The sequence below is a fragment of the Capra hircus genome, chromosome 3 (genome assembly GCF_001704415.2).
Source record: "Capra hircus breed San Clemente chromosome 3, ASM170441v1, whole genome shotgun sequence".
In the NCBI taxonomy this organism is placed as follows: domain Eukaryota; kingdom Metazoa; phylum Chordata; class Mammalia; order Artiodactyla; family Bovidae; genus Capra; species Capra hircus.
In genome coordinates this window covers 118,583-130,996 of record NC_030810.1, presented here as the reverse complement: position 1 = coordinate 130,996, position 12,414 = coordinate 118,583, and the positions used below count along the sequence as shown (strand labels likewise).

General features: G+C 41.5%; 1 pseudogene; it reads right to left on the bottom strand.

The window, feature by feature from the left end:
• On the bottom strand, nt 6,677-6,947 carry LOC106503868 (annotated as a pseudogene).

Below are 12,414 nucleotides of genomic sequence, written 5' to 3'. Positions count from 1 at the left end.
TGGAAGGAAAAGTTCTTAACTTCAAAAGGTCATCTATGAAAAACCCACAGGCAACATCACACCTAATGGTGAAAGACTAGATGCATATCACCAATGTCAGGAATAGTACAAGATTGTATACTCTTGCCACATCTACTAAATTATTAAATATTGTAGAGGAAGCTCTTGCTAGCGCAATTAGGTAAGAAAAAAAGATACCCAGATTGGAGAAGAAGATATAAAATGTTTCCTGTTTGTAGATTGCATGATCTGTATGTAGATAATCTTAAGGAATTCACACATGAAATAGTATTAGAATGAATAAGCAAGTTCAGTGAGATTGCAGGATACAATATCAGTATGCATAAATCAGCCTTTACACAAGTCTTTGTAAATTTGTAATTTTGTAAATTTGTAAAATTGTGAATTTGTGTAAATATGTCTTTACACAAGTAATGAATAATCTGAATGTGAAAGTAGAATAATTTCTTTCACAATAGCATTAAAAAACAACAGGAGTAAAATAAACACGTGCAACACTTACTTATACACTGAAAACTACAAAAGATGATTGAAAGAAATTCAAGATGATAAATGAAAAGATACTTTTCATTCATGAATTTGAAGGTTTAATATTGTTAAGATGGTAACACTCCCTAAATTGATCTGCAAATTCACAAAATCTCTACAAGAATCCTTGCTCCCTCTTTTGCAGAAATTGACAAGGAGATCCTAAAATTCAAATGGAAATGTAAGGGGCCCCAGATAGGCAAAATAATCTCAGAAACCACCTCGCCCCAAGTTAGAGGATTCCCACATTCCAATTTCCAAACTTTCCACAAAGATACAGTAGTGCAGGCTTGTTACACTAGTATAAGAAGTTCAGAAACAAATTGTTACATTTATGATCAACTGATTTTGACAAGACTGGCCAGACAGTTCAATCCGGGAAAGAGTAGTCTTTTCAACAAATGGTACTGGGACAACTCAATATCTATAGGTGAAAGGATAAAGTTGGACCATTACCTCATAATATATATATAAATTAATTAAAAATGGATCATAGAACTAAATGTAAGTAGGAAAACTGTAAAATTTAGCAAGAATGTAAATGTAAGTCTTCATGGCCATGAATTAGGCAATGGTTTCTTAGCTATGATATCAAAAGTTTAATATTTAGAGAGAAAAAAAGAAAAGAGAGATTGAGTTTATCAAAATTTAAAAATTCCTTTGCATTTTCAAGTACACCTGGTCAGTTGGTAAAGAATCCACCTGCAATGTAGGAGACCCCAGTTTGATTTCTGGGTTGGGAAGATCCACTGGAGAAGGGATAGGCTACCCACTCCAGTATTCTAGAGTTTCCCTTGTGGGTCAGCTGGTAAAGAATCCACCTGCAATGTGGGAGACCTGGGTTTGATCCCTGGGTTGGGAAGGTCCCCTGGAGAGGGGAAAGTATTCACTTCAGTATTCTGGCCTGGAGAATTCAATGGACTGTATAGTCCATGAGGTCTCAAAGAGCTGGACATGACTGAACAACTTTCACTTTCACTTTCACTTGAGAGAATGAGTAGATAACCCAAAGAATGAAAGAGAATATTTATTTGTAAGTCATATATCTGATTAAGGAAGTCATATATCTGATTAAGGACTTTTATTCAGAGTATATAAGAACACTTAAAACAACAATAAAATGAAAAAAAAAACTGTTCTAAATGGACAAAGGATTTGAATAAATTGACAATAAAGTACAGATGAGAATAGACAGAAACCAGAAATCTAGAAGCCTAGAGGTTTGGAAAGTTACGTACTTCTGTGAAAGTTTCTCAGTTGTGTCTGACTCTTTGCAAGCCCATGGACTGTAGTCCATGGAATTCTCCAGGCCAGAATACTGGAGTGGGTAGCCTTTCCCTTCTCCAGGGGATCCTTCCAACCCAGGGATTGAACTGAGGTCTCCCACATGGGTGGATTCTTTACCAGCTGAGCCACAAGGGAAGTTCAAGAATACTGGAGTGGACAGCCTAGCCCTTCTCCAGGGGATCTTCCCAACCCAGGAAATGAACCGGGGTCTCCTGCATTGCAAGCAGATTCTTTACCAACTGAGCTATCAGGGAAGTCCCTTATATACTTCTATACCATTCTGTTTTATCTCTTTATATTAATAAAGAGTTAATTAATATATTAAGTGTCTTCATATTAATATAAAGAGATAAAACAGAATGGTTTTGAGAGAATTAAAGCTCAGATTTTCAGCCAAGATTGAAGTTTAAGGCCATCCCACTGAAGTCAATTTTTCCAATAGTGTCAAACAAAGTAAGTTGACAAAGGCATTTGAAAAGGAAGCAAATGAATAACAGAATGTTTTCTGGAAAATAAATTTGGTTATCGTTATTGACATGTAGAACTGACTAGAAGCAAATAGAAGTCTAGGAAACTTTCCAGAAATCATATCACCAAAGCAACCACAGGCTCAAACGAAACAAAACGTGCCTCCAAGATCCTTAAAACCACACTTGGTTAGAAAGTGAGCTGCAAAAAGTTACCGAATAAGGATTCTAAAATCCACGATGCATGCTTCAGATTTGATCATACAAAAACAATAGGCAGAACAAAGGAAAAGGAGTTCCTTACAGAGAGTGGAATCAAGACCTTAACACAGAGCTTTTATCACTTCTGCATGTTGGGGCTCAGTTCAGTTTCGTCGCTCAGTCATGTTCAACTCTTTGCAACATCATGGATTGCAGCACACCAGGCTTCCCTGTCCATCACCAGCTCCCAGAGATTGCTCAAACTCATGTCCATCGAGTCAGTAATGCCATACAACCATCTCATCCTCAGTCGTCCCTTCTTCTCCTGCCTTCAATCTTTCCCAGGATCAGGCTCTTTTCCAATGAGTCAATTCTTCGCATCAGTTAAAGGATTGGAGTTTCAGCTTCAGCATCAGTCCTTCCAATGACTATTCAGGACTGATTTCCTTTAGATTGACTGGCTAGATCTCCTTGCAGTCCAAGGGACTCTCAAGAGTCTTCTCCAACACCACAGTTCAAAAGCATAAATTCTTTAGTGTTCAGCTTTCTTCATAGTCTAACTCTCACATTCATACATGGCTACTGGAAAAAAACATGGCTTTGACTAGACAGACCTTTGTTGGCAAAGTGATGTCTCTGCTTTTTAATATGCTGTCTAGGTTGGTCATAGTTTTTCTTCCAAGGAGCAAGCATCTTTCAATTTCATGGCTGAGGTCACCATCTGCAATGATCTTGGAGCCCCCCCAAAATAAAGTCTCTTACTGTTTCCATTGTTTTCCCATCTATTTGCCTTGAAGTGATGGGACAGATTGCCATGATCTTAGTTTTCTGAATGTTGAGTTTTTTTGTTTTTTTTTTTTTTTGAGAAGAGACAACTGACATTTGAATTGTCTGTGCATGTTTTTAGATGGAGTTACTGAGAATGAAAATAAGTTTTAAGCCAAATTTTTCACTCTTCTTTTTCACTTTCATCAAGAGGCTCTTTAGTTCTTCGCTTTTTGCTACAAGGGTGGTGTCATATGGCTTCACAATATTCATAGAACTGAATTTCAGAAAACTAAGGCCTGATTACTATGTGTCTTCCCATTATTTCCTCTTGCATATGGTAGTTTCTATTTAGATTTCCTGTATCTGTTTCACCCTTGGTTCCTGGGTAATAGGAAGAAATGGTTCATCTGCTTACCTCATAGTCTGATGAATCAATAGAAGCCATAGGAAGATATGATAGAGACAATTACATGCCATCCAGAGGCTTTATATTTTGAGTTAGATGAAACTATAATGTTTCTTCCTTGGGGACTGTTTTCTGCATAGGAACCAAAAGGAGTAAACAGATCTTTGAACACCTCAAGTGTAGACTGTGACAGTAACTTGAAGAGCTCACCAGCATCTACTTTCCTCTTTTTTTCTGGGCACACTGATAAATTAAATTTCTTGATTTTCTAAGGTAGACAGGACCATGTGACTAATTTTGAGTCAAGCCAATGAATAAAAACAGGGCTATCTCTGCCTTACTCAGTCTATTGCCCTTTTCTTATATCTGGAATTCAGAGGAGAACAAGGCCCTCAGTGATGGTAAGACCATACAGTGGAAGGAACCTGGCTCCCTTTATGACTGAATGGAGCAAAGACCTTGCAAACTCACACTGGAATTGGAAATGAGTAAGAAATAACTTCTGGGAATTTCCTGGCTGCCCATTGGTTAGTACTTCGTGCTTTCACTGCTGTGGCCCAGGTTTAAATCTTGGTCAGGGAACTATAGTCCCACAACCCTCACAGTATGGTCAGAAAAAAAAAAAAAAAAAAAAGGAAGAAAGATAAGGGAAAAAAGAAAAGAAAAAAAGGAAGAGAAATAAATTCTACTGGATAGAGCCACAATAACAACTTGAAAATGGTAGCCGCTCAGTTGTGTTCGACTCTTTGTGACCCTATGGACTTAGCCCACGAGGCTCCTCTGCCTATGGAATTCTCCAGGCAAGAATACTGGAGTGGGTAGCCATTTTCTTCTCCAGGAGATCTTTCTGACTCGAGGATCAAACCCAGGGATTGAAGCCAGGTCTCCAGAATTGGAGGCAGATTCTTTACCATCTGAGCCACCAGGGAAGCCCACAGCTTAGAGGGTGTTCATTGTAGTGGCTTACCCATGCTGCTGTGAAGACTAATGAAGATAGTTATGTGGCAGCCTGGATGGAAGAGGAATTTGGGGAGAATGGGTACATGTATATGTATGGTGGAGTCCCTTTCCTGTCCACCTGAAACTATCACAGCACTGTTAATTACTTATACTCCAATATAAAACTTAATGTTTATAAAAATTGTTTTAAATGGTAGCATGGTTAGAGCGCAATTTTTTCCCTGTTTGTTTGGCTAGTTGATTTTTGTTCTAGGAGGCACTGTTTACTTGGTAAACCTTATTTACCAATTAAACACAAAGGTATTTAGGATAATAAGATGTTGAGGGTAAAGATTTTTTAAGTAGACAATAAATTTAAAGAATGCAATCAGATAAAAATGTTATGATCAAGAGAGTCACTATAGCTTGAATTATACCTTTTAATATTATTTCTTATAGTATTTTATTTCACAGTTGAAAACATGTCCTGTTTTTGGATTTCTCTGGTGGTCCACTGGTTAAGAATCTGCCTTGCAGTGCAGAACACAAGTATTGTTCCTGACCTGGGAAGATTCCACATGCCAGGGGGCAACTAAGCCTATGTGCCACAACGGCTGAAGCCCACGCACCCTAGAGCCTGTGCCCTTCAGCAAGAGAAGCCACCACAAATAGAAGCACATGAACAGTGACTGGGGTAAACCTGCTCCATGACTAGAGAAAGCCCACGTGCAGCAACAGGGCCCCAGTGCAGCCAAAAGTAAAATAAATAAATAAAAACTTTAACAATTTTAAAAAAGAAAGTCTCTTTCTATACTGCCAAAGGAAAATTTGCTTTGTTTCTCAGTAACATAAAAAAGAAACACACTTTTTATATAAGTATAAACATACACATGTGTATACGAATGCACAGTTGGTAATTCTATTGCGTTTCATTTCACTGTAAACATTTTTATACTCTAGGGAGATGGGGGTGGACTTTCCAGTCCTCACTTTCTGTGGTTCCTGCTGTACTGTTCATGAAGTAAACCGTTTCATACCTGGGGATACAGGGGATGAGCTTTTGTGTGTCACTCTGGGAGATTCCAAGATTCCAGATCTAGTATGCATAGGTGTGTATGTATGTTTGCATGAGGGATGGTGTAGAGAGTGAAGTACATCCTTCTCAAAGACTGTAAAGGCCCAAGGCAAGCATTTTAAGTCCTCCTCATCTGCTTTCTGGCACAGAGTGGACACTCAGTGAATGGAAGAGGGTTGATGGAGACGACTAAAGTGGAGGGATCTTTGGGTATGTTCAGGAATCTGAATTATGGGTATCAGAAAGAAAGGTGTGAGGAGGAGCAGATTCACATAGATTGGAATAGCATCCCCTGAAATAAACGAGAAATGGATGGATAAGTCAGCAATCTGAAAGCTGGATTTGGGGAATGGGGTAGAGAGGAGGAGCTCACAATTAGTTCAGACAGGCACAGACTAGACTCCAGTGTGACTCACTGAGTTGTAAGAGGAGAGCCCTGCTCCAGCCCTGGCTGCCCAAAGTAACAGCCTCTGGCTAGTGTTGTACAACCTCCCATTTCCAGCCCTTAATCCTCAGGAATAGTTAATACCAGGAATACTCATTGAGGGCAACTCCCCACCCAACTATTACCAGGACCAGATGCTTCTGAATGAACCCCTTCCTCACCAACCTGTCTAGATGTAGGTCTTACTTTACGAAGGAAAGGAATGAAGGAGTTGTCAGACCACCACACACACACAGTCAGGAGTGGAATTGAAAATGCATTTAATGGTGGAAGAACAAAGCTGATCCACTTGTTTTCACCTTAAGCCCCTCTTTCAGGTGAATCCTGAGCACCAGATGGCTAAGGTTCTAAGGTACTCAGACCTTCAGCCTAACTCAGAGGGTAGAGGCCCAATGAGTTTGGGAAGGAAAGCTTCATGGCACACATATTTAGGGTGTAAATTAAGAAGGTCTGTGACTCAGGGTGACAGCAAGGCACATCAGAGTAGGGAAGGTCAACATCTGATGGTTGGTTCCTCTAAGGCTAGGCTGTAGCCCACCTCACTTCTGCTTAGTTTTCTGTTGAGTTGGTGCTGGAGTCGATTGTTGAGGAGCAGGGCTCTGGAAACTTGGGGTTACAGGGCTCTGGAACCTTGGGTTGGCAAGGGTCGGAAATCCTGGGGTGACAGGGCTCTGGTATTTTGGTGTAGCACAGCTCCTTGGTTTGGGGGATGCATGGTTGCTGGGGAGGAAGCTGGCAGGGACATTTCACCTGCTGCTGTTGAGGCTGGGAAAGTGGGATTCAGGGCTGCTTCTTCTCATGGGAACTCATGCCTCAAAGGCGGCTGGACCTAAAGACAGAACAGATAGTTTAAATAGGGATTAACTAGGGAAGAAGCCACATTCAATGCCATTTTACATCTCTTCAAAAGCATATGTTCTTCTCCCCTCACTCTACCACAAAGAATGCTTTAATGATTTCTGAACCTTTGGAAAGGAGGATTGTAAAGGTGATCGTTCTGCTGCACTTGAACATAGCTTCTCCCAGTGCTCTTCTTCCTGGCACATCTTAAAACCCAATAAGCAACACAACACATTTGCAGGCTCCTGGCAGGCACGTGAGATCACAGTGTTGGATCATATGGAAATGTGATATTATTTAGAAAAACAAAATACAAAACCCAGTAACTTCAGCCCATGCACACACAGAATGGCTGTTTTGTTTTTCAGTTGCTAAGCCATGTCTGACTCTTTGTGACCCCAGAGTCAAGACTGCAGTGTTCTAGGCTTCCTTGTCCTTCACTATCTCTTGGAGTTTTCTCAGACTCATGTCTATTGAGTCTGTGGTGCCATCCAACCATCTCATACTCTGTCACCCTCTTCTCCTCCTGGCCTTGATCTTTCCCAGCATCAGGGTCTTTTCCAATGAGTCAGCTCTTCATATCAGGTGGCCAAAGTATTGGAGTTTCAGCTTCAGCATCAGTCCTTCCAATGCATATTCAGGGTTGATTTCCTTTAGGACTGACTGGTTTGATCTCCTTGTAGTTCAAGGGACTCTCAAGACTCTTCTCCAGCATGATAGTTTGAAAGCTTATAAATAACGACTGACTTCTAAAGAACCTACACAAATCCACTTCTGGCTTCACTTATACCCTCAAATGTTTTCCTTATTCCTGCTTGTTCAAGTAGTATCCAGCCACCATGGATCACAGATGGCCTGAAATGGTGTTTTGGGAGGCTTTACTACAGCAAGACTTTTAGAAATTACCTGTCTTCCTGAACCACATTAGCACTTTACTTGTCCTCATCACCTCATGAGGGTGACTTTCTGTTGTACACTGTAATTTAGCTCTTCATGTCCATGTCTTATTTTTCTGAATAAATTGTAGTCTCATGGAGTAAATTCCCTGTTGCCTATATGGTTTTTTAGCACTAAAGGGCCAAACACAGTGAATATTCACAAAACAATTTGTTGAAGAATAAACTTCTCTGTATTGTTATTATGAATAAAGAAGTAATTTAAATGCTATTAAGAGTGCTGTGGCTGTTAGTATTATTCCTTATCCTGCCAACTCTGGGTCCTTGCACAAGCTAGTCCCCTTCTCACTGACACACTAGAAGTGATGGCACAGAACTGAGGAAGTCTTCAGTTCAATTCAGTCACTCAATTGTGTCCAACTCTTTGCAACCCCATGGATCGCAGCATGCCAGGCCTCCCTGTCTACCATCAACTCTCAGAGTTTACCCAAACTTAAGATAAAGTCTTAACTCCCTTCAAGCCTGAGCTATGATTGCTTTTAAAATAAAAAATATTCCTGAAGGTTAACATTCTAATGGCTGGACTTTAATAATGGGGGAAAAGACACCAAGAATACCAAGGAGATTCCAACAGAAGTCAAATACATTGAGGGAATGATAAAATGTTGCAAGAAAAAAGACTCACCTGCTACATGGAGAAGGGCAAGCTGTGTGGTTACTCAGATCTGGTGTGGTGTGCCCAACCAACTGGCTTTTTTTTAAAAATAGGGAATGAAACCTGTCTTGAGGAACAGAATATTTCCAGGTTGCTGTGTTTTCATTTTTTGCCTGCCAAACATGATTCATTCTACACCCCCTCATTTAACAGTTGGCTCAGCTTTTGTGATGAAATCACCAACTTATTTTTGCATTTGCTGTCTGACAACAATGTCACGTAGGCCTGACCTCCACTGAGCACCCTTTGCACCCTGGTCTGGAATTTATGATGAGGGCGATACGGGCTGAAAGGAGAGAGAAGGAAGAAGCTCTAGGACTGCTGACTCAAAATGAGCCTGCTTTCTAGAAGTTCCTAATCCTTAGTATAGACTGGACTTGGACTGCTTAACATTAGAAGTGGATGTGGAGAGGAACAAGAGGTGTTTCTGGTTCTTCTGGGAGGCCAAAGTCATGGTGGTATGAATTTCCCCAGGTTGGAACAAAGTAGTAATTTTATTTATCCATCATTCAGTGTAGCCTGGAAGAGGGAAGGAAATGCTAAAATGATTCTTTGGGTCCTAAAAAGCCTTTACTCCAAGAAAGGCTTTAGAGTCAATAGCAGAAGGGCATAGGGACCGTGATGAGTGAAAACACTGATCAAGACAGTTTCTGCAGCCCCAGAACAACCTGGAAATTTGGGGGCATCCACTTGTTCTGTCTTATGTAACAGCAGGCCATGAAGACCCTGCTTTTCAGGGTTACTATTTCCTAGAGACCACATAGGGAGGAGAGATACAGGATTCCTTACCCTTTATACTAGAGTTCATTCTGCTCAAGATGAAACGAAGCTGAGGTTACTAACCCAGATTGACCTCAAACATACAATCTGTATCAAGCTGCTGTATTTGGAAAATCCAGATTATTCTTTAAACCCTAGTGTCTGGGTAGTCCCTTCCTTCTTACACTGCTTACCTACATGTTTGTGGAGCAGCTGCTGGCTCCACAGCTGCGTCACTTCCCCTGAACTTGAGCCGACCAGACAGGCACCAGCAGAGGCTCCTCCCACTGGGTCCCTTTAGCCATTCCTCTACCTCCGTCCCCATCTGGCACCCTGTGTGGTATCTGCTTAGTGGATTGATGATCACAGAATGGATGCATCAATGAATGACACTGTTTGCTATGAGACACCCAGAGGCTGCTTGGGGAATGGGTAGGACATTTCTTATAAAAGGAACTTCACCCTCGTGACACGCCTCACAATATGGGCTGAGAGGAGGGGTAAGGGCTCATCAAGACACAGATGTTTCTGCTAGTATGCCAAACCACCTGTTTCTCTAGAGTTTATGCAGTTACTTCCCTGTGGGCAAAGGCCAATACCACCACCATGCCTGAGTTCCAGGCCTCGTCAACTAATTTAGTTCATCTTTAGCCTTGGGTACAAGCATTTTCTCACCCAAACCATAACTCTTAAGGACCCTATGGAAGGAGTTCCAAGCGCACTTTGCTGCTGATCTGGTGGGATTCTCAGACCTAGGGTGAACTGATTCCTGCTCATTGGTCCTCCAAGATACTGCTCGTGGACCTGGCAGACCTGAACCTCAGCTCAGCGGCTGAACTGCTGCCTCTCATGTCTCTCCTGGATCCACATCCCTGGGTGCAAAGGGGAACTGTCATTCAATATTCTCTAAGCTTTGACCTGGTGAACATGACTGACTTGTGCCTCCTTTTCCTCAGCAACACTTTTCCCTTTCCAGTTCCTGGAATTTCCTCTTTATTCTTCTGCTTTTGTCAAAAATGTACTGAATAGTTGAGTATTAAGGTCATTTCTACTATATATGGAAGCTCATTTTATTCACTAACAATGCTGGATTAGGCAGTGTATTTTCCGGGAAATCATATGGCTTCTGAGTGCAGCTAGCCTCTTCCCACATGCCCTTGACTCTTACAATGATGCATTTCTCGGGATAATAGGATGCTGCTAATTTTCTTATGTCTTGGCTTTGCTGGTTAACTGTGCTAGATACCTCTTGGGCATCCCTACAGATTCTCTCTGTTTTACTGGTTATCCACACACTGTCGCATGGTCCTTTCTGTATAGATTTGGATGGGCTTTGTGTAGAACCTCCTATCCCTTCTGGAGCCAGGGCTTCTATTGCACTACCATTCAGGGAACCTGTGGAACACAATGTACCCTTGTGTGTTCAGTCCAGAAGTGTGGGGGCAGTTAATGCACATGAAACCAAACTGGACAAATGGTGATAGTGAGGGCTATGGATAAATACTTCTTGCCTTCATCCCCAGGTGAGATCATCAAAGAGTTCTGAGATCATTTCCTAAAGATTCTCAAAAGGTCCCATGGGCTTGAACACCAGTTATTCCTGTTGATATGCAAAAAGAAAATAAGAAACAGAAGTGTTAGTGGCTCAGCTGTGTCTGATTCTTTGTGACCCAATGGACTGTAGCACACCAGGCTCCTCTATTCATAATGTCTCCTTGAATTTCTTCTTTCTCAGTTATCCCTGTATCCATCATTCCTTTCCTCTGAGATCACGTTTCCAAACAAACCCCTGCCCATGAGGCTTAGAATCAGATACAGCTTTCTGCAGAAGTCAGGTTAGGACAATTATGGAACAGGCCTGTAATTCACAAAGCAGATATATATATAGACGTACAGTCATTCAGAAAATGGAAATCAATGCTCAGAGCACATAAAGACAGATAGATCATTGTAAGAAAGTTGGGTTTGACCCAGGTGCCTTCTGAGACTTTGGAAATGTTGGTGTGGCTGAGGACAACTTCTGAGCGAGTCAATTCTTAGATAGGTTGACAAGAAGTCCTGAGTCCTCGAGGAGGAGAGAGAGGTCTGGGGTTCTCGAGGAGGAGAAAAGGACAAACATTATTTTCACTTAAGCCCAGACAGAGCTGATGATTGACAACAAAACAAACCAGCTTAAAATTTGTACCAATGATAATATAACAACAATGTATCCTCCTTGAGGATCTGTTTCTCCCTGAGAACCTTCCGAATAATCCTGTTATCTTAAAATGTATATTATGAAAGTCAGTTCAGTACACTTCAGTTCAGTTGATCAGCCGTGTCCGACTCTTTGAGACCCCATGAATCGCAGCACGCCAAGCCTCCCTGTCATTCACCAACTCCTGGAGTTCACTCAGACTCACATCCATCAAGTCGGTGATGCCATCCAGCCATCTCATCCTCTGTTGCCCCCTTCTCCTCCTGCCCCCAATCCCTCCCAGTATTGGAGTCTTTTCCAATGAGTCAACTCTTCTCATAAGGTGGCAAAAGTACTGGAGTTTCAGCTTTAGCATCATTCCTTCCAAAGAAATCCCAGGGCTGATCTCCTTCAGAATGGACTGGGTGGATCTCCTTGCAGTCCAAGGGACTCTAAAGAGTCTTCTCCAACACCACAGTTTAAAAGCACCAATTCTTCGGCACTCAGCCTTCTTCACAGTCCAACTCTCACATCCATACATGACCATAGAAAAACCATAGCCTTGACTAGATGCACCTTAGTTGGCGAAGTAATGTCTCTGCTTTTGAATATGCTGTCTAGGTTGGGCATAACTTTTCTTCCAAGGAGTAAGCATCTTTTAATTTCATGTCTGCAGTCACCATCTGCAGTGATTTTGGAGCCCCCCAAAATAAAGTCAGCCACTGTTTCCCCATCTATTTCCCATGAAGTGATGGGACCAGATGCCATGATCTTCATTTTCTGAAGGTTGAGCTTTAAGTCAACTTTTTTGCTCTCCACTTTCACTTTCATCAAGAAGTTTTTTAGCTCCTCTTCATTTTCTGCCATAAGGGTGGTGTCATCTGCATATCT